Source organism: Suncus etruscus, chromosome 4 (genome assembly GCF_024139225.1).
Source record: "Suncus etruscus isolate mSunEtr1 chromosome 4, mSunEtr1.pri.cur, whole genome shotgun sequence".
NCBI lineage: Eukaryota > Metazoa > Chordata > Mammalia > Eulipotyphla > Soricidae > Suncus > Suncus etruscus.
In genome coordinates, this window is record NC_064851.1 from 29,754,018 (window position 1) to 29,777,964 (window position 23,947).

Consider the following 23,947-nt stretch of genomic DNA (forward strand, 5'->3'; position numbering starts at 1 on the left):
CTCAAAGGCTCATTTAAGGAGGCAGACCACCTGGTCTGTTCCTAGTGTGCTGCATTTAAACCCCTTCCCACAACGAGACTGTGTGCTATTTTTAAAAATCCCTAAAGAAAGTACTCTTATAAACCCATTTTTAGACTTTAAAATCCCTCACTATTTAGCAGTACTTAATTTCATAATGTTTCCCATCTCTTAATTTATGGCCTTGGGTCTTTTGTTTTCTTGAAAACCCTTCCTGAGAGCATTCAATGTTTCCCTTTATAGACTAAATGGTATCTTATCTTATCTTTTTTTTTTTTTTTTTTTTGGCTGTGTGTAAGACAAACACCCTACCACTGTGCTATCCCTCTGGCCCCAGTCTTTTTCTTTTTTTTTTTTTAAATAAAATCTTTATTCAAGCACCATGATTACAAGCATTATTATAGTTGGGTTTTGGTCATAAACAGAACTCCCTCCTTCACCAGTGCAACATTTCCACCACCCTATTAAGCATTCTGTGACCTATTCAATTTATGGGTGTAACCATATACATAAAATAACAATTTCTCACTTTATTAAACCTTTGAGGGGGGATTGATTTATAAATAAGAAAGACTTCTCATGATAGTACAGTGGATAAGGCAATACTTGGCATTTAATAGACTCTAACTTGATTCCTGGCACCACATGTGGTATGCTAAACCCCACTAGGAATAATCCCTAAGTACACAGACAGGACTACTTCCTGAGCAGAACTGAATTGGGGGAGGGGAGAAGGCTATCACATACTAATTTTTCAAGCCCTCAAGTTAAATTTTGTGACATAATTTATTTTAGCTTTGATCAGTTCCAAGATATCTTGTGTCTATTTTCTTAATTTATCGAAGGTGGATGTAGTGAAACTTGCCCTCACTGTCACTGGTGAGAAGCGGAATTAAGGTGATTAGGACTAGACAAGAAGGACAGAAGAACAAAAAGCCCTTTGAATATTGTTAATATTTACACAACTTAAGAAATGTGTATCATGAGTCATTTTTCTTGACTTTCTCTACAGCTTATGAGCTTCTTTGCACATGTACTATTGCCATATTGGAGACTGAGAACAATAGACTCTGAAAGGTCACCTCCTGTGCTCAATCTTGTAGCTAGTTGGTATGACCACATTCTGCATAGATCAACTCTTCTTACATATGCATTCATTTCTTATTAAATGTTTTCTTTTAAGCATTTGATATAGATAATACATTACATGTTTGTTATTTGTAAGAAAGAAAATGTATGTTGAAAGTAATTTTACCACCTTATGCAACTCACCAGAATTCACACTAGAGAGACAAAGGAATAAGGCTCTGAAAATGCAATGGCAATTTTTCTTTCTTTTTTTTTCTTTCTTTCTTTCTTTCTTTCTTTCTTTCTTTCTTTCTTTCTTTCTTTCTTTCTTTCTTTCTTTCTTTCTTTCTTTCTTTCTTTCTTCTTTCTTTCTTTCCTTCTCTTTCTTTCTTTCTTCTTTTTTCTTTTCTTCTTTTGCTCTTTCTTCCTTTCTTTTCTTTTCTTTCTTTCTTCTTTCTTTCTTCTTTCTTTCTTTCCTTCTTCTTTCTTCTTGTTTTCTTCCTTTCTTCTTTTGCTCTGTCTTCCTTTTTCTTTCTTCCTTTTTTCTTTCTTTCTTTCTTTCTTTCTTTTTTTCTTTCTTTCTTTCTTTCTTTCTTTCTTTCTTTCTTTCTTTCTTTCTTTCTTCTTCTTTCTTTCTTCTTCCTTCCTTCCTTTTTCTTTCTTTGTTTCTTTCTTCTTTCTTCCTTTTTCTTTTCTTTTGCTTTCTTCCTTTCTTTTCTTTTCTTTCTTTTTCTCTTTCTTCTTTCTTTCTTTCCTTCTTTCTTCTTTTTTCTTCCTTTCTTCTTTTACTCTTCCTTCCTTCCTTTCTCTCTCTCTATCTTTCTCTCTCTCTATCTTTCTCTCTCTCTATCTTTCTTTCTTTCTTTCTTTCTTTCTTTCTTTCTTTCTTTCTTTCTTTCTTTCTTTCTTTCTTTCTTTCTTTCTTTCTTTCTTTCTTTCTTTCTCTCCTATTTATTTCTACATTCTTCTTTCTTCTTTCTTTCCTGTTTCTTGGACCACACACAGTCAGAGGTTACTCCTTGCTCAATGCTCAGAAATTACTCCTGACAGACTTGAAATGTCAGGGATCAAATCCAGGTCAGCCGTATGCAAGGCAATGCCCTACCCTCTGTGCTATCACTACTGCCCTAAAAGATGCAATTTCAATATCACCATTCTGTCAGCAATAGTTTGTCACAATCTAGTTTTCTGGTTATCTGTTTATCTGTTGATCCTTGAGGAGAGTTTGAAAAATATAAATCAATTTAGTAAATTTGTATTGCAATGTATAGCCTCAGAGTTGTCTAGCCAATTTTATATTAATAAAATAGTACTCATATTTATTTCTAGTAACAATAAAATTGTTTAGAACATTGCATATATTTGTTTCCCAAATTCTTTTCTGTAAAGTGCTTCTACTTGGTTCTGTTCTGACGAAAAATATGGAAGTAAAATCTACTATGTTACAATTGTAGGAATTTTTTATTTGTATTTTTGCCTGATTTAAAGCGACAGACTTAACTGAGAGATAACATCTTTTTCTTTATAGGAAAGAGCACAAACGCAGTCCCCTCCCACTACCACAAATAATGAAGTCAAGTTTTCCACATTTGGGGAAATCACGGGGGTCAGCACATCCAGAGTGCAATGGATGAGCCTCTCTGAGGAAACCACCTTTGTGATTATGGCATCTTTCCTGCCAATGTTTTTTATATATAACTTTTGCTTTCTTCCTTTTTCTATTTCATTCTCATATTTCTTCCTGTAATTGGTTGTAATTCTCAAGGAAAAATGTCATCCTGTGAGAAACTAAAGTAGGATGCCAGAGCAAGAAAGGGAGATGAAGTCTGGATATTTATGATGTCATAACTCCATTATAACTAGAATATCATCATGAAGATGTGGTACATATAAACAATGGAATACTACATAGGTGTAAGGAATGATGTCATTATGCAATTTATAGCAAAATGGATTGAGCTATAAAATATTATGTTAAATAAAGTAAGCCAGAAAAAGAATGGATACATAATTATATCACTTGTATGTGATATTTAGAATAACTGTACGAAGCAATACAACGAACTAATTGGTAGTTATTTTGAACACTATTGGCCCCCAGAGTATTGCAAGGAGAAGAAAAGCAAAAGAGTGGAAGAAGAGAAACTAAAAAACTTATATTGTCTTCTATACTTCAAAGAAAACTTCAGCAACAGATACAGCTGTTTAGATTGAGCAGGTGTCCAATCAACTGCTCTTTATGGATGTCTATAATAATGTTCTAATGTTTTAATCCACAAAAAATGGTGCAAAATGTGTTTGGAAGCCATGATCTCCCACTACAGTGCTTGCTATAAGAAGCTTTAATGTCTTAATTTAGTATGTCTATAATGACTCCTTGATCATTGTGTCCATGGTGGTACTTGGAGATATAGATCTGGTCGCCTAGTTTCACACTGCAATGCTTTATTATATTAGATTCAGAACAGTGATCATTAAGATAATGTCTTGGAAAAATTCTAATCTATTTTTTCTATTTGATTATGCCTGCTAATATGATCTAATGTCTATGTCCACAGATAACAATAAAATATGCAACTGCATGCCATAAACTCCTGCAATAGAGCTCATTCTTTGAGTATGTTGTTGTAATTTGTTTTCAATTTAGATAGTTTAACATAATACCATAATGCTCATGATTTCAGCTTGCTTTTTGAAAGGAATCAGGATGCTCAAGATCCTCTAGATAATACTTTATTGTGTAGACTCCTCTTACGGTGCTCATTATCATATAGCTTAGTTTTCTAGACTTGAAAATTATGATTGCTTTTAAGGATGCTCACAATACACAATCTAACCCAGGAAGCTTTGTTCAGTAAAGTTTATCCTCACCAATGATGATAGGCCCAGAAAAGGGAAAACCTTTTTATCTGACTTGCCAGCTTTATATATTTCTTAATATCTTTATTTAAGCACCATGATTACAACATGTTTGTAGTTGGGTTTAAGTCATAAAAACAAAACCCCCATACATCAGTGCAACATTCCCACCACAGTGTTGCCGTCTCCCTCCCCTCCCACCCCCTGCTTGTATTCAAGACAGGCATTCTACTTCTCTCATTCATGAACATTGTCATGATAGTTGTTTAGTTATTTCTCTATCTGCACTCACCACTCTTTGTGATGAGCTTCATGGCATGAGCCAGTCCTTCTGGTTCTCATCTCTAATGTATCTGGGCATCTGACCCATTCTGCCAGGGTCAGCTTTCAACTGTAACCAGTGGATCTATCCACAGTGTCTGTCTATGTATGTGCAAGAGTGTATATGTTGGCCAACTCAACATCTGTCTAATGTCCACCTGTAATATACATAATGTCTGTCTATTTTGTATATTTTTCTTTTCCTTGTTATATATAACCTTTCTCCCTGTCATGCTTATACTTTACAAATCTTTTTCTTTTATTTTTATTTAAACAAATTTATTACATACATGATTGTGTTTGGATTTCAGTCATGTAAAGAACACCACCCATCACCAGTGCAACATTTCCATCACCAATGTCCCAAATCTCCCTCCTCTCCACCCAACCCCCGCCTGTACTCTAGACAGGCTTTCTATTTCTCCTCGTACATTCTCATTATTAGGATAGTTTGAAACTTAGTTATTTCTCTAACTAAACTCATCCCTGTTTGTGGTGAGCTTCATGAGGTGAACTGTAACTTCCAGCTCTTTTCTCTTTTGTGTCTGAAAGTTATTGCAAGAATGTCTTTCATTTTTCTTAAAACCCATAGATGAGTGAGACCATTCTGCGTCTTTCTCTCTCTCTCTGACTTATTTCACTCAGCGTAATAGATTCCATGTACATCCATGTATAGGAAAATTTCATGACTTCATCTCTCCTGACAGCTTCATAATATTCTATTGTGTATATGTACCACAGTTTCTTTAGCCATTTATCTGTTGAAGGGTATCTTGACTGTTTCCACAGTCTTGTTATTGTAAATAGTGCTACAATGAATATAGGTGTAAGGAAGGGATTTTTGTATTGTATTTTTATGTTCCTAGGGTATATTTCTAGGAGTGGTATAGCTGGATCGTATGGGAGCTCGGTTTCCAGTGTTTGGAGGAATCTCCATATTGCTTTTCATAAAGGTTGAACTAGATGGCATTCCCACCAGCAGTGAATAAGAGTTCCTTTCTCTCCACATCCCCGCCAACACTGTTTGTTCTCATTCTTTGTGATGTGTGTGTGAGGTGGTACATCATAGTTGTTTTGATTTGCATCTCCCTGATGATTAGTGATGTGGATCTTTTTCTAGCCCTTCACACTCTCAACACCCTATCTGTTATTTCTCTCCATATTACCCTTTTTACTCCCAGTTAACTTCTCAGAAACCAGAACGTTTTTCCCATCCCAGCTGCTAACCAGCTCCCAGTTGAGCTACCACCGCTGCTACTGTTGATTTGCCGTTGGCAGCCCCTTTTCTCCCACTTCCCTTCACTGTAGACTGTTGCTCACTATCAGATTCAGTTTTTAGAAATCCCAAGTTCATGAACATTTCCTAAAATGTGACTTCAAAAAGCCATTTTACAGACTTCACAAGGCCATTTCTCATGCTGAAGCTGTGTTCCAGATTTTATCCTCTGACACAAAACTATTTCAAAAGACTTAAGGGGACATGTATATCTTCTAATATTTCTTTTGTATATTTATATTGTCTATTTCCTTACATAGTGGCAGTTTTCCCCCCTATTTTTTTTATATCTATTTAGTAGGAAATTCTACTAGATAAGTTTCTCTTGGGTTTAGAGTTCATTTTAGAACCAGGTAATAAGGATTGTTAAGCTTATTATTTTTACCACCATATGCACCAGTAGTATCATGTGGCATTGTTCCTTTTTTGTATAGGCACATTAAGATAAGGAAATCTTACATGTGGAAACAAATTCTTATCTAATAGGGATTGGAACACATAAATTTTTTATTGCAGTGGGGCATTTCATCCTGAACATTTGTCAGAATGACTTGGCTTCAGCTTCAGAAATAGAACATTAGTCATTCACCCCTGAACCTTGGATTCCATCTGTGGTACCAGTTTGGTTTTCTGCACCAGCACCAAGAATCAGTCTTCTACTAGGAAAGGCCCTATACTGCCCTGGTATTGACTTGCTCAAGAGTAGATTCTTGAAACACCTTGACAAATTGGTAACAGCAATAACTTGCTTTCAGGGAAAGTTCCCTGCATAGCCACCCAATGAAACCAGAAGATGCTCTGTGTCTTCTGACTGTGTCACCCTGACTTCAACATAGGATCTATACAAATACCAGGATTTTTAACTACAGAAACCTGATCATGACTATCATAATTGTGAAGGACTTTTACTGGGACCACAGAAAAAAACTTTAGAGCTATACAATTCAGTATGCCCAGAGCCTGTATTTAGTCTTAAGGCAAGATATTTCATGGGTAGGGTCTCCCTGTTTTAGGCTAAAGGTTTTTCCTGTATATTATTCCCATCTTTTTCTGTTCCTGACACACACACACACACACACACACACACACACACACACACACACAAAAATATCTGCCACACACACTTTTTCTTTTCTTTCCTTTTTGTATTTCTTTTCAATAGGTTCACACTCTTTTTGTAGAATCTTGGGACACGGATTACTTTGTTTTACCACATATTCTCTCTTTTTTATATAAAACTAAGAAGAAAGAAAAAAATAAAGGCTGGGAGCCAGGGGCCAAGTGGTCTCTGATACATTGGTGAAGAAAAAAAATAAGGACAGAACTAAATATCCAAGCCAAAGTCAATGACAATATAATCAAGAGACCTAAACTTTAACAATCTAAACTTAAATGGGCTTGCTATAATGGCAAAATAGGATACAAAAGGTGGTGATATAGGATGCATTCTGGGTTCATTGGTAGAGGGAGGTTGACACTGGTGGTCAGAATGGGCCTGATGCACACTGTATATCTGAAATTCAACTATGAAAGAATCTGTTGATCACAATTGTTTCAATAAAATAAAAATGTAAAAAAACTAGAGTGCATATGGAAAACATGATCTTATATTCCAACCTTGAGTTGAAAAATATGATCCTAAGCCACTAAGGTCAAATTTCTATCATATATAGTCAAATACAATTACATTTGTACAGGGATTTTATTTTTTTAATAATAGGGATACCACTTACCCTTTTTGTCACAAAAGAGCAGCAATAAAGGTCATAAACAAGTCTGAGCTTTTATTCAATTTTTGTACTATCCTTTTTAACAAATAATAAAATTAACCTATGAGAATACATGCTATTGAGTTCCTTAAAATTTCTAGTGATGTAAAAAAAACTTCCTAGTGATGTGGCTGATAAATCATAATTTTTTGACAAGCCAAGAAGGTAGTTGAATCAGAATTGTTTTTTCTTTTCCTTTGTCCTACTTTTGTGATGCTTCATGCCTATGACACATTGTTTAGATACTTATATATAGGCCATAGTTCAGCTACTACATATAGATGTATAAGAGATATAGGGTCCTAAATCAGATGCCTATAGAGTCTGATGATGGGGAACTTGCAAAATGGGTTATCTCTGAGATGAGTCTATTTACATGAAATTATGTACATAGACAATCTCAATGACGATGTCTTGGTCATCATATAGATACAAACCCAAGTAAGTTTTAATACTGTTGTCTTTTCAGGAGGAGCACAACCAGTGATGCTCAGGGGTTACTCCTGGCTATGTGCTCAGAAATCGTTCCTGGCTCAGGGGACCATATGGGACACTAGGGCATTTGTCCTTGGTGAGCACGCACAAGGCAAATGCTCTACCGCTTGCACTACCACTCTGGCCCCAATAGTATTTTCTTGATGAGCAGTAGAGAGTAGGAGTATGGGAGGATTCTTGCCAATTAAGAGATTAGGGCTTCACTTTTTTTTTTTTTTTTTGACACTGGAGACAAGGTGTGGTGGGATCTGCTGGTAGGAATTGTTTTTATAGCTACAGAGCCTCTGACACTAGGTCACATCTTGGTGGGTCCTAACTGATAGGAAAGTGGCATGAGACTGGGCTAGCTAGGTATCCTGCTGTCCCATATGTCCTGAGAATATTTATAGCACCTCTTTGGGAGTATCAACTGAGAGTAATCTTGACTTTATTGGTAGTAGGAGAGTCCACAGAGTTTGGGTTTTATATTTCCTCAGTGACCACGAGGACAGCCAGAAAGAAATGACCAGAAAGACATCCAGGAGCTATATACCTCAGATAGGCACTAATTTTCTAAATGTTTAACATATATTTATTTTCAAGAGTTGCTTTGGTACTTTTGGACTTTTGGTACAATTTGGTTTTAATTGATGTGTTCAGTTCTGAATGAAACAACAAATGTTGTACACAGACCTAAAATGTTTGCTCTTTATTTTAACTTAACTTTTTATTTTTACAGGAGTCAGTCTAATGAGGACAGACATTTTTTAAAACTATTTGGGGGGGGCACACCTGGTGATGCTCAGGGATTACACCTGGCTACAAGCTCAGAAATTGCCACTGGCTTTGGGGGACCATATGGGATGCCGGGGGATTGAACCATGGTCTTCCCTGGGTTCATAACGTGCAAGGCAAACACCCTACAGCTGTGCCAGCTGCACCATCGCTCTAGCCCCATTTAAACTATTTTATTGCTTGGGGCCACACCTGGTGATGCTCAGGGGTTGCTCTTGTCTCTGTGTTAAGGGATCACTTCTGGAGATTCTTTTTTTTTTTTTTTTTTTTTGGTTTTTGGGCCACACCCGGTAATGCTCAGGGGTTACTCCTGGCTATGTGCTCAGAAGTTGCTCCTGGCTTGGGGGACCATATGGGACACCGGGGATCGAACCGCGGTCCATCCAAGGCTAGCGCAGGCAAGGCAGGCACCTTACCTTTAGCGCCACCGCCCGGCCCCACTTCTGGAGATTCTTTGGAGAATTATACAAGTTGCCAAGTATCAAACCCAAGTTGACTACATGCAGCACAACTGCCCTATTCGCCTACTATTGCTCCAGTTATGTAATGAGGAAAAAAAGATTTTAAGGGAGATATCAATGTGTTTTCTCAAAAGACTATTCTTCCTAAAACATAGTTAAATAGCATTGATAAAACCAATGCCAATGAAATCAGGACTCATTCATTTCTTTGTTTTTTTTTTGTTTTTTTTTTTTTTTTTGGTTTTTGGGCCACACCCGTTTGACGCTCAGGGGTTACTCCTGGCTATGTGCTCAGAAATCGCCCCTGGCTTGGGGGGACCATATGGGACGCCGGGGGATCGAACCGCGGTCCTTCCTTGGCTAGCGCTTGCAAGGCAGACACCTTACCTCCAGCGCCACCTACCCAGCCCCGACTCATTCATTTCTAAACCATACAACATAGTTTTATTCTTTTAAAATATATTTATTAAGGAGCTGGAGCAGTGGCGCAAGTGATAGGGTGATTGCCTTGCTTGCACTAACCTGGCAAGGACTACAGGTCTATCCCCCAGTGTCCCATATGGTCCCCCATATATATCTATATATAAAATGTTTATATATAAGCATATATATACAATATATGTATATATACATACATAATGTTTATATATACAATGTTGATGTTCTCAGGACAATTTTTTGTATAACTGGATTTAATATATATTTTGTTCTTTATTGTATGCCTACAAGTTCTGCAACAGGCAGTTAACATGAGATTTTTTTTTACCCTATTCTAAGTTGTACAACCAGCCACCAGAGCATACAGGAAAATTCTCTTTTTATACCTTTATTTTCCTTTTTCTAATCCTTCTTTCATTTACTCCACCTCTAGCCAAACAACTTTGAAATGCAGACAGAATACAAATTAATTTTACTATTAGTTTAAGCAAAGCAAATAAAATATAAATCCTCTGCCAAAGAAATAGTACAGTGCATCCAAAGCCCAGTCTTAAATGTAATTTAAAAATGATCTACTGTTTGGGATGATTCATGACACTGTTCTTCCATTAATTCAGAGTTAATTATGTAGCCTCTTCTTTCACCACCTGAGATCCTAGAATTGAATCCAGCATTCTAAGAGGCACTGTTTCTTTTTGCCACATTTGACAGTTGCTGCTACTGTCTTGAAAAACACCTAGAGAGACACTTCAAGATATCAATATGCCCAACCCCACTCCCACCAGAAGCTTATGCTTATATATAACCCTCAAAAGCTAAATAGAGTTCCCAAGAAATAAGTAACTTCCTGGATCATTGAGCCCATGTATCAGCACAAAATTTTATGAAAACTTTAGGTGAAAAGATGGCAGAGCGGTTCTGAAAATAACATTGTAAAGGCTGAAATTAATCTCAAGAGGTAGAACATTTCACAAGCCAAAGCTTTTCCTAGAGATTCTTTGGTCTGTTTAAGCTTCACTGCCTCTAAAAGTGTCTCCCTCGCATTGAGATGTGCCTGAGTGGTTGTCCATGGTTAGTTTTCTATGCATTGCCTTTCACAAGCGTTTCTTATCATGTTTTCTTTTCTTTCTTCTGCAGTTGCTTCTCTTAATTTTTCTTCTGTTCTTTGATTCTTTAATGTCATTTTTTTAAGTCTCAAGACATGTCCCCCACCCCCAAATGTCATTGACTAGTGCTCTCAGTTTAAATCCAAAAGTAAATTTAATCTCATGGTTGCTAAAGTTAAGCACACAGAGCTGCCAGTGTATCTTTCAAAAAATGTAAATCTGGTCAATTTTCTCTATTGTACAAAGTGTTTTGATAGCGCCTGTGCACTCAGATTAAAATACAATATCATTAGCAAGATCTTTCTGTACTGATTCAAGCAGTTGTGTTTTTGCTGAGACTTGCAGATTGAGAATAGTTCTAGTACAGAAATAAAATATTAAAAATGTAATGGGACTGGAGAGGTGGCTCGAGAGTCTGCCTTGCCCATGCTAGCCTAGGACAGACTGCGGTTCAATTCCCCAGCATCCCATATGGTCTCCCAACCCAGGAGTGATTTCTGAGCGCATAGCCAGGAGTAACCCTTGAGAGTCACCAGGTATGGCCCAAAGACAAACAAAAAAAAACTTATTATATAACCTTATAAAATATATGTTTGTTTCAACATAAGTGTAAAGCAATAAAAAATTAAGTGACTTATATAATTGCTACTATATAATATAAGAAAAACAAGGGGAGAAAGTCATTGTGGGAGAGAGCTCTTTAGGATGTTTTTGCACATTCTCTTCGATCATGTACCATTTGACTTGTAATCTGAGTAACAAAATTAACAAAATCTTTAGATAAAATATTAGAGAATAAGGGAAATAGCTCAATGTGCTGGAGCACATGCTTTATGTGCAGGCCATGTTCAATTTTCAGAACTTCAAGGTCCCCTGAACATAGCTCATGAATGACTTCTGAGCATCAAGCATATCCTTCAGTACCATCTTGTATATACAAAAACAAAAAATAAGAAAAATGTCGAGGGGCTGGAGAGGTTGTACAGCAAGTAAGGTGCTTGTCTTGAATGCACATGATCCAGATTTACAACTAGCATCCCATTTGGTTCACTGAGCACCATCTGGAGTAATTCAGAAATGCAGTGCAAGAAGTAATCCTGAGGATAGCCAGGTGTGAACCTCCCCATCAAAAAAAGAGGAAAAACACTGATGTTAGTTACCTGTAATATCTAGCTGTATAAATTTTACTTTGTAAAACTATTTGAATAGCAGTCTAATTTTTATTTCCTTCTACATACTTCTTCATAGACTAAATTTTTCTACTTGTGTTCTATAACCATTTACACCCATGGACTTGACCTTCAATCTGGTTTATGGAGCAGAAATTATAACCATGGTGGCAGACTAGTGGTTTTCAACCTTCCTCCACCTGTTGACCAGCACCTGTCTGAAGACTGGTGGTTGAAAACTTAAATGAATACAGTTGTTGGATTATAAAACTCTCTTTCAGTACCTGAGTGGGTCTTTCTGTTATCCAAGCCTAATTAGGCTGAAAATTCTTTAGGAAAATGAGGTTTTCTTCTTAGGTAGTAACTAAGAACTTTAATATCTAAGAAGCCTTCTAAGTATAAAATATCATGATTACACTTTGATTCTTTTTTTATGATCTATTGAAAACTAGCACCCAAATTGAGAAAGTCTGTCAGTATATTAAACAATATTTAAATGGAGCAGAAGATAACTGATAATATGTTATAAAATCAATGTGTTTTAAAATTAAATTTATGGATTATAGTTCTTTTATGTTAGCAACAAAGAAAGAGGTTCAGGCTCATTGTTTTATGATTCCTTTTGTATTCCAGTGGTTATACTTTTAGAAGACATAAGGCATGGCCTTATTTCTGCAATTGAAAATAGCACAAAAATAAGAAAAATTGCCTAATAACTAAATTTTGATATTTTTCAAATAATTTTTATTGTGACCATTGTGAATTATAAATCTTTCACAGTAATGTTTGAGATACATAATGACATGTTCTGTATGTCCCTATATAAAAAAATTGGCCTTTGCCTTCCAACAACAGAGATGGAATATTATGCTATTTTACAGATGAATCATCAAAGTATAGTTGTTTCAATAGTCCAACAAACATTAAGCAGAGAGCTAGAATTTGATATGCAATATGATCAGTTCTATACCTTTAATTACTATGATGTACTATACTCTACCTTGTATTGAAAATTTAGCTAGATAATGGCGAAGTTATACATAAAAATAAGGATATGAAATGTAGAGTTAAAACAAAAATAATTTCTACAGTTTTTAAGGTAAATATGGGTGTGTGTCTTAAAACTTTCTTCTGTTTGTTTTTTGAGCCACACCCTGTGACTCCCAGGAGTTACTCCTGGATATGCACACAGAAATCACTCCTGGCTCAAAGGACTATTTGTGATGCCCGGGTATAGAACCAAGGTCCGCCCTAGATTGGCTGCGTGCAAGGCAAAAGGCCTATTGCTGTGCTATCGCTCTGGCTCTTAAAACTTATTTGAAAAGCCTCTCTCTTTGAGCTTCCATACGATCCAGCTATACCATAGGAACACAAAAATACAACACAAAAATTTCTTCCTCACACCTATATTCATTGCAGCATTATTTATAATAGCCAGACTCTGGAAACAGCCAAGATGCCCTTCAACAGATGAATGGCTAAAGAAACTGTGGTACATATACACAATGGAATATTATGCAGCCATCAGGAAATATGAAGTCATGAAATTTTCCTATACATGAATGTACATGGAATCTATTATTATAAGTCAGAGGGAGAGAGATAGATGCAGAATAGTCTCACTTATCTATGGTCTTTAAAAAAAAAGACATTTTTGCAATAAATCTCAGAGACAAAAGACAGGAGGGATGGAAGTTCCAGCTCACGACATGAAGCTCACCACAAAGAGTGATGAGTGCAGAGTAATAACTACATGAGAACTATCATAACAATGCAAATAAATGAGGGAGTAGAAAGCCTAAGAGTACAAGTGGGGGTGGGGGTGAGGAGGAGAGAGATTTGGGACATTGGTAGTGGAAATGTTGCACTGGTGAAGGGGGGGTGCTCTTTACATGACTGAAACCCAACTATAATCATATTTGTAATCAAGGTGTTTAAATAAAAATATTTTAAAAATTTTATAATAATATAAAAAAATAAAAATATAAAAAAAATTTAAATTTAAAAAAAAGAAAGGTCTCTATCTGCCAAATAAAACAGTATTCTTTTATAGTATAGAGCAAGTATGTTAAATAATGGTCCTTGGGAATTCATAATATATATATGTGTGTGTGTATATATATGTGGAGGGGTAGAAAAGCAATTCGCCTGGCCATGACGGGATCATGAGCATAAAAATTGTCTGAGTATGTCCATGATACCATGATACCATGGTACTGATAACTAGTTTTACATTTAAAGAGCTCAATTTATGTTCACACTTAAATGAGCTAGATAAGTATCAAAATTTCAGGTCCAGTGGGCACAACTTAGTAAAGACCAAGTCAAATTTATTCTAAAGACATTTCAAGAAAAAAATATGAAGGAGGAAAAGCTGGTGGGAATTCTTCAAAGTTAGTATTTTGCATAGAATTTAGATATATGACTCCATAAGTAACAATCAACCCTGGATAATGCAAACAAAATAATGGATTTAAGGGGCCAGAGCAGTGGCGCAGCGATAGAGCATTTGCCTTGCATGCGGCTGACCTAGGACGGACCAAAGTTTGATCCGGGTGTCCCAATTGGTTCCCCAAGCCAGGAGCGATTTCTAAGCATATAGCCAGGAGTAACCCCTGAGCGTTAAAACGAGTGTGGCCCAAAAATACAAAAGAGAAAAAAAATGAATGGATTTACTAGGAAGGTATTGGGGGTAACAAACTAGTAGGGCTAAGCACAGATTCTAGTAGAGCAGACAAAGCCTCTATCTGTATGGTTGTGCAGAAAAACGAAATGTCTAAAATTATATACCACAAACATGGTCTAGAAAAATTATCACCATAAGAACCAGCACAGATTTCATGGCATATACAATCAACCCACAAAGAGTAGTCAGTATTCTAGTCCCAGAGCCAAATTCTCTAGCCTGAAAATTGGCCATAGTGTTGCTGCCACTCTGTCCTGAGTGAAGTACCTATTATAGTTTCTGTTACTCTTTACCACCAGCATCCAGGAGCAAGCCTGGAGTAGCTCTCGCCTTGCCAGTGTCTAAGCCATAAATTTAAGGTTCTGAAAAAGTAAACATGTTTCAGTTTCTATAATAGGAACCAGCTCTTTGTAATTTAATGAGGTAGGGGGTTCATGAATACATGAAGGGTATTCATTACAGCAGTTCACTGCGTCAACCAAGCTAGTTTAAAGAAAAATTTGTATTCAGCTTATTATGGCTTGTATGTTCTCTTATCTTTGCTCAATGTGATAATGCTTCTTATCACTTACTTCCATCCTGTACTACCTTTTATCTTAGAATATTTTGAAGTCTATTAGTGAGATAATCGAAACTGGGACTTATATATTTTATTTATAACCAATATGATAAACCAAGCTATATCACAGGGCTAAATGCTTAACTACAAGTAAAATGTAATTATTCAAAATGGAAAGAACAATAGATTACTGTAACTTGCAATTCCAAAGCAACAATTGGAAGTAAGTCATAGAAGCAAATAGTTCATCTGACTCTAAGATAAGTTTGTCATATATAAGTAGAATTAATTCATTTTGTTATGTTATTTGAAAATAAATCAGAATGAGAACCAGAAATTTAATAGTGAAGAATTATTTTTAAGCAAGGAAAAATACAATAGCATAAAATAGAGGCCAAAAACTAAACAGGTAGACGATGGAAGGATAGTACAGTGGGTAGAGTGTTTGCTTTTCATGCAGATTTAATCCCCAGAATATTGGCCCCCTGTCAGAAGTAATTCCTGAGTGCAAACTCAGGAGTAATTTCTGTGCATCTCTTGGTGTGATCCACAACAAAGTTATTTAACAGGTTATATGGAGTAATTTTCCTATGACTCAGATTTATTAATAGATTCTTCCTTGATTTCTTCTGACCACTAAATTGAAATTTGGTGGGTACTTAAATAAAATAATCATACAACACAAATGATAATAATATTCATGAGTCAAACCATTCTTTCTGAAATTCAAACCAATAAATGCAAATGTCTACTAAAAGATCTACTTTTCACCATATCAAAATTGCCCATTATCTCTCACAGGAGTCCCAGCCATGTGCTCATTCATGTCTGTTCAGCTGGGGACCTATTACTCTGAGAATCATTCTCCATGCAGTGGTCAGAGAGCCTTCTGAGCGCAAATATCCATATTACTCTCCCTTGTGTGACTTTTGGTGTAAAATAAATCTAGCATTGAATTATGACTTCTTTACTTGGTTAAAAGGTTATCTTGAGTAAGTTAATCAAATACTTTAGATCACATTATACTCATTTAAAAAGGGAAAACAATGGTTCTTCAAATCAAAATTACTTTAAGTATTAAGTAAAAAAGCCCAGGCCAGAAAAGTGGGGCCTATGCATCACCCCAAAGGAAAAAAAAAAAAGTGCAGGCCAAGTTCAGGGATAGAACACATGTCTCTCATGTGTAGATCCTGTATTCCTTATACAACATTAAAAATACTAATACTTCAGTGGAGTTTTTATGATCAAGATTTAAAGTTATTTGCACTTAGGTTCTCAATCAGACGGGAATTCTAGTTTAAAGCAGATTTCTTTTCATAAAGGAAGAGAAAACAAATTGATATAGGATTATTTGCATGCCATAAAGAGCCCAATTTAACAAATGACACCCTTGGAATTTCCCAAGGGGAAAGGAAAGGGTTGTTTATTTCTCAGTAGGAGCAATGTGCCAGTGCAAAAAAAAAAAATAATAATCCACCAAAATGTATAAGAAGTGACAGCAACAACAAATGTAGCTCCATTAAATGTTTTACAGGTATTCATTCATTTATGTATTCATCAAACTTTTATTAAGCACCTACCATGTGCTTTTTGTTCCTTGCTGTGAATACCAAGAATATAATTCCAAGTATGCTCTTAAAAAGGCTTAGAGTTTAGTGACATGCTTATAATTTACTGTTCTTTATGACAATAGAAATACATGCTATATCCATTGAGACTTATAAGATTTCCACAGGGGAAAAAAAAAGATTTATATGAAGAAGAGGACAGAGAAAGTTACCCAAATCTAACATTCCATAAATGTGTCTTAGATGTGGAAAATCCTGATAATTGAGTGAGCAAAATCCAGTCAACTCATTTGATGTGTTTGAAATATGTGCATCTTGTGGTGGCACGTCCTTGCTTTGAAGTAGGTCAGTTATAAGTTTTATGTTATTGTCTTGTTCAAGATCATTGAAGTGACTCATTGCTCGATTCTTTCTATAGGATCCAAGTTAAATTCATTCAAAAGACTGATTCTCTTTCAGCCTCTTTTCCACTAAAATGAATAAAGAAGTTGAAACCAACTACTTTTTCTATTTACTTCAATCCTATCAAATGCTCTGAAAGATGCATGCTTGCTTCTAGTAAGAGGGATAACACTAGGAAGGGATGTGTGTCAGGTCACATTTTGACCTTTTATATTCTTGTGTCATGCATGGATTTTCCCAGTCTCACAGAAAAGTATGCCACAAACCCCATGGGAATCAGAGAGAAGTATGTCACAAACCCCATGGGAACCACAGAGAAGTATGCCACAAACCCCATGGGAATCACAGTTATATATGATTTTCCATTTCTCATAATTTCTTTCTCTGTGTATCTGTCTCCCCCACACACAGCTTTTTTTCACACAATAAATAAATAGTTTTCCAAACTATTTATTAATAACTTAATATCCAGGTCCTTAGTGCTAATTTAAGGACCTCCTTGATGTCCCAAAAGCAAGAAGGTAGGAAATATGGCTCCTCAAATTCCAATGTTATCTTTTTCTCAATGTATGTCATATAATTTTTTTACTAATATTGAAATTACTGGAATTTGAATTCTCCTAACTGCAAGACCACTATATAGAAACCTTATAATTAGTTAACCTCTCTATGTTAGTTTTTCTCTTTGTCTATAAAATGTACAGGATCAAAGTATATACCTAATAATGTTTCATAATGAAATAAAACATTGCTTAAAATAACTAGTAAGTAAAATGGTACTTAATACTATGTATATAAATGGTAAATGTCATTATCTATGATTTAACATATTACAAATGGATTTTATTATTCTTCCTCAGGAAAATATTCATATCTCTGGAGGAAATGACATTTGCCTTTGGCATAGTGTTAGGCTTTTACTTTAGTTTAACTGTCTCATCATTCTGTCTTCACCTTATATGAAGATGTTCTTGGCTGATTCTGATAAAACTCCAATCCTAAGCATTCTTCTTGATCCAGAAAAAAGACATCAGAAGTTCTCATACTCACACTAGATATTCTCTCTATAAATGGAGTGCCTTAGGACCCCATTGAGCAGGCCTGTGAGTCATACTAGGGAGTTAAATTTCAAATCAATAGATATCCATCAAGATTCTTGGATTAATATGATGTTCAAATTTTCATTTTATAAAAATAATCTTGATATTACGTACTTTGTATTATGCTATAGTAGTTATTAAAGTAGTAACTATTCTATAATATCCTATTGACATCAAATACTTTAAAAATTAAATATATACCATATTTGAAAGTGTGCTTGACCAGAAATTCAATAACAAAAGGCAAGGCTGGTATGGATAGGTTGTTTATGTTATTAACTACTGTGAATACATACTGTTAATACAGAGACTGTATAGTGTGGACTTTGTTGTTAACCAAAGATTTCTTAAGTAGGCATTGGGTTCTCTGTGGTTCCTATTGGGGGGGAGGTCACACCGGCAGTGCTCAGGGGTTACTCCTGGCTCTAAGCTCAGAAATTGCTCCTGGCAGGCTCAGGAAACAATATGGGATGCTGGGATTCGAACCACTGTCCTTCTACATGCAAGGCAAATGCTTTACCTCCATGCTATCTTTCTGGCCCCAAGTGTTTCCTAATTCTTTTGAAGTCTTCCATTTTATCTTTTGGATCCTTTCTGTTCTGCCTATCTGCACCCAATCTCTAAGATTCTGGTTATGCTAACCCTGGATTTAGGGGTTTCCAAAAACTCTTATAGATTTCTTGCCTTTTTTAAGTGTCTCTGTGCCAGCTATCACTTTTTCTCCTTTCAGGTCATCCTGTTCCTTTTCCCCATAGCTCCTTTCCAGTTCTTTCCAGGATCTTATTTACAACAGTTCTGTTTAGTGAAATTTGCCTAGGTCTCAGGAGAAATAGAGTTCAGTGGACATAAAGCCCTAAACACCATTTTACCCTTTTGTCCCATTTTATGCACAAGCAATATACAAGAGGCCTTCTCCTCTTCAGTGTTTCATTGTATTGTATAACCTTCATTATTATTTGTTGTTTATAACCAATGATTCTTCATTTTACTCTTCTGCATATTTTTTGGGGCCACACCCGGTAATGCTGGCAAGGCAGACACCTTACCTCTAGCACCACCGTGCCGACCCTTTCTGCATATCTTTTTGTTGGGGTTTTCCTCATCCTAAACTATAGCTACTCTCAACCCTGACATGCAATGCCATCTGGTTCCTGCCCCTTCATCTTTTTCTCTGTTAACACACATTTGGAGCATTTATTCTAGCTGTCTCTCCTTCTGATATTCAAACTGCTTCTTAATTCCTGCAGTCTATTTGGCTTCTTTCCACAACACTTGACCTAATGGCTCTCATGTTGGTCATCAATGGCCTGTTAATTGTTGAATCCAATAGCATCTTCTCAGTCATCACACTTGACCTCTCAGCATGGTCTGGCCCAACACCAAATATCATGCTTCATTTCCTATTATCCCACCTCCATACCACACAATTGCTCTGTTGGTTTACCTATTATTGTACCTATTCTATAAACAAATGTAATGAAACAGCAGTTTCATTGACATGGCATGTCCCAGTGCCTTTGCACTTATTCTTACCTATTTTCCTAGTTCTTCTTGTCATTTGTTTGAATCTGTTTTAGCATCACTCATTTACAGAACATAAATAAACAAAGCAAGTGCTTAGACAATTGCCAATGGAAACAATCCTGAGATACAGTCAATATAACATAATATAAAGGTAAAAGCAGTGCGAATGGAGTAGATTTAGGGAAAACTGGAAGAGTTCTGGCACTCTGGTTTGGGCATAGTTCAGCAAATTGCAAGTATAAAAGAATAATATTATGCCACTACAAAAAAAAAGTTAAAAATGTATATTTATTTTATCTTGGCTGTTTTAAACCTTTAATGACATTTGATATATTAACTTTATGCCACCCTGAAGTATTTTCAAAATGTCAGCTGAAATGATTGATTTGTATTCACCTTTGATAAAATTGTTCAAGCTCTACCACAAACATAGATGACCGATTAAAGAAAAAAATGAGCTATTTTTCCTATCTACACTAGTAATTCCCTTCATAAACAGCAGAACCTATTTCCATTCTGGGTCTCTTTCTGTCACATAGCCTCCAGCTGCAATCTGGGGTTTCCCAAATGTCAGTGCAGATTGCTCTGTGATGACTTTATAGCAGGTCTGTAGCAACACAGGAAAAATAGAATAAAAACACCCACATGCATTCAATTTGCTAAGGTGTCTCTTTTGGAAGAACCATCTTGCTCAAGATGCAAGATTTTATGATCTTCAAGATCACACCATCAAGAGCCCAATTCCCAGCCTTACCACCTACCAAAGCATCGTAATAGGCATCTTTTTAAATAGTTTCTCAGTTTCCCCTGTTGTAAAAATGAATTTAGTCATTATTATTATCCTTTGTAAAGTCAAACTAAAATCACATACAGAAACTATCACTTAGAAAACTTATACAGCACAATCCAAATGTAAACCCAAATAATATCATAGTAGCATTCATTGTTTCTAAAATATCAATTTTGGGAAACTCCTTCACTTCAACAAACACTGTAACTAACACATTGTTGCTACAGATGTTGGTTTTGTTTGATGTGGTATGTCTGGCTGATTGTTCTTTCAGTATTCTAAGTATGGAAAATAAAAAATTTACAAGCCTATGCCAGTCTCCAAATTAATTTTTTCAATTTATGGGTTCTAGAAACTGTCAATTATGCATGTCACTTTTCAACTTTAGGAATGTATCAATAAAATAGCTATTCCACTAACTCATATGCAGCTGTGAATTGTAAGATATTCCATTTTAATTCAAGCCAGTGGGATAAAGGAATACCATAAAGACAGCTAGCGTAACTCCTGGGACATCTTTGCCAACCCATCTAATTAAAGGAGGCTGCAGCTACTCGGGCAAGACTGAAAGATTATCATCAACTCAAGTAATGAAACGAGTTTTATAATTTGAGCATGGGGGTATAAGAGGGCATGTGTCCATTAGTTTTACAAAAATAGCTCACTTGGTTAATCCGAGATTTTTCTTTTACATGTGAAATATCTATATAGTCAAAATGAACTCTATCTAAAGACACCAACAATCTTATTTATATTGGGCCTTAAACTTCTTAGAATTTTAAAGAGCTGAAAATATTCTCTTTGCTATAATTGCTATTCCCGTAAGCCTATTAAATCACCTTTCGCAAAATAAATTCTGTAGATTCGTATTCCCCATAATACTGCGCTAACTTCCTGAGGCTATCATAACAAAGTACCACAGACTAAATAGTTTGAGCCACAGTATTCTTTCATAATTCCAAAGACTAGAAATCTGGGGATTTTGAAGGTCATGATTCATCAGAAGTCAATGGACCTCAACTGGCTTCTGGTGGTTATTTAGCCTGTTGCAGCCTAATCCTGAGATTCTCTCATCCTCTCCCTCTGTGTATCTGCATAAAATTTGTCCCTTTTATAAAAACACCAAATTTGAATTAGTGTTCCAGCCTACTTCAGTATGACTTTATCTTAAACCATTTGCATCTGTAATAACTCTGTTACTAAATAATTCCCCATACTAAAATACTCCAGGACATTGGGATTTTCTTTAGAAAGAATGTGCATCTCCAAAATTGATACGTTGAATCCTCAGTGAGATTATATTGGTACTTGAGGCTTTAGGTGTGAATTAGGTTTTAAGGACAAAGTCTTCAAAACATTAAGTGCCTTTGAGAAGGTGGCCCCAGAAAGTTCCTCATATAAGAAAACTTTAAAAAGTAAATTTCTGAAGCAGCATATGGTCCAGCTCCTTCCTCATGGATTTCCCTGTCTCCAAAGCCTTAATTAAGATACATCTTGTTTAAGCTGCTGTTTTGATACTACTACAGCATCAGCTAAGATAGGGCTTCAGTCTTGTGTTATACATTTATGTGTATATATATATATATATGTATATATATATATATATATATATATATGGGGACAGGAAGAGTGACACAAATCAAGTCATAATAAATAATCTTCAAAAACATTTCTAAGCCTAAAATTATCAGGAAATTTTCCAACTCTGATCTCTTTATTCACAAGGTGTATTAGCATTTTCAAATTTTTGAGGCTCTGGAGACTTGATGAATTTATAGATAGAACACAAGTCTGACATGTCTGAGGCCCTCAATTAAAATCCCAAAACTGGAAAAAAAAAATTTTTTTGTCAAACAATTTTGGGGACATAGACAGTGATACTCAAGAATCATACCTGGTAGGGCTCAAGAGACTATAATGAGGGGCCAGAGCAGTGGCGCTAAAGGTAAGGTGACTACCTTGCCAGCACTAGCCTAGGATGGACCGCGGTTCGATCCCGGGCATCCCATATGGTCCCCCAAGCCAGGAGCGACTTCTGAGTGCATAGCCAGGAGTAACCCCTGAGCGTCACCGGGTGTGGCCCAAAAATAAAATAAAAAAAAAGAGACCATAATGATATTAGGAGATATCAGGGATTGAACCCATGTTGGCCACAGGAAAGGCAAGTGTCCTACCAATGAAACTATCTCTTCACCCAAGGTTTGTAACAATTTAGAAAAAATTATAGTAAGAAAAAAGTAAAACCCCATGTTTCTCAAATTCAGAAATCTATTTTTTGTTGGTGGCTTTTTTTTAATTTTTGTTGTTTTTTTTTTGTTGTTGTTATTTTGTTTTTTGGCCACACCTGGAGGTGCTCAGGGGTTACTGCAGGCTCTGCACCCAGAAATTGCTCCTGGCTCAAAGGACCATATGGGTTGCAGGGGATCAAACCTGAATCCCTCCTGGGTCAGTCACATGCAAGGCCCTACCATAGTGCTACCACTCCAGCTTCTATATCTTGCTTTTTGGTTTTTATTGGTCTTGGTAGTCAGACCACACTCAACAATGTTCAGGAATTCTGTCTGGCTCTGTCCTCAGGGATCATTCCTTTTAGAGCTCTGGAGTCAATATAGGAAGCCTGGATCAAATACTGATTAACCATGTTCAAGGCAAAGACCTTGCTCATTGTCCTAGCACTCTAGCCTCCAGGAATTTATTTTCTCACCCACTTACAATCCACTAGAACTCCATGAGATAACGTTAAGAAAATACACATGCATGATAAAGTAGGAGAAAAATTCAAGCCTAAAACCATGGTCACCAACTAAAACAACTATGATGACAGAGTCCAGGCAGGATAGCAGCCTCTTTGCTTCTGCCTGGAAGTGGAAGCTATTTGTGGTAATTATGACAGACACAAAATCAAATGGCCTAAAGGGAAGGCTTCTCCAATGGGGCAGGGAAACATGATGTTGACATCCTGCCAACTCACTTTAAATGAGGTTATGTTCTTGGGTGCACAGACTGTTTCTGATAAACGGCAATGTGGAAAGCTTGGTAGCAAACAATTGAGCCTGGTGGTGGCTGTTTTTTAAGTGGGAGAAAAAATGAGGAAACCAGCACTGAAGCTGCCTCTGATAATCAGATCTACAGCTGGCTGACCTGGGCAAATTCCAGGCAAAAACAGGTCAAAGCTTTGCTGCATATGTGCCTCCTTGGTGCTGTGGTTCGTTGCCCTGTTAATCCCACTCGCCACATCTCCCTGCTTGACAGGAGCAGGAGAGAAGTCACTGTGGAGAGACTGTTGCGCTTTTTTCTTCAAGCAGATGCTGCTTTACTGGACGCCTGACTTTGCGATTAACTTGGGTTTATTATTTTGCCATCTGCCTTCCCGAAAGCTGCTTTAGTTCCGGGCGCCGGCTGAACCCTGTGATTTCATTAATCCAGTGCTGTCTCTCTGTTCTGCAGTTAGTTTGTTCACCACTGGTTCTGCAATTGGCATTTTGCTCACCTTTTTTGGCCTAGCTAGAAAGATTGCTGACATCTTTGTCTCCACAGGCTTATTATCAATTTAGCCCATAGACT

The 23,947-nt window shown here is 36.3% G+C and overlaps 1 non-coding gene and 1 pseudogene across 1 annotated transcript; one reads left to right on the forward strand and one right to left on the reverse strand.

Annotated features, from left to right (window-relative positions):
• LOC126007021 (60S ribosomal protein L7-like) overlaps positions 1–23,711 on the forward strand; it is a 57,069-nt pseudogene extending 33,358 nt beyond the window's left edge.
• Positions 2,612–2,773, reverse strand: LOC126008102 (U1 spliceosomal RNA). The gene has a single exon (XR_007495506.1). It is a non-coding gene; the product is annotated as a U1 spliceosomal RNA (small nuclear RNA).
• Positions 23,712–23,947: the final 236 nt, after the last annotated feature.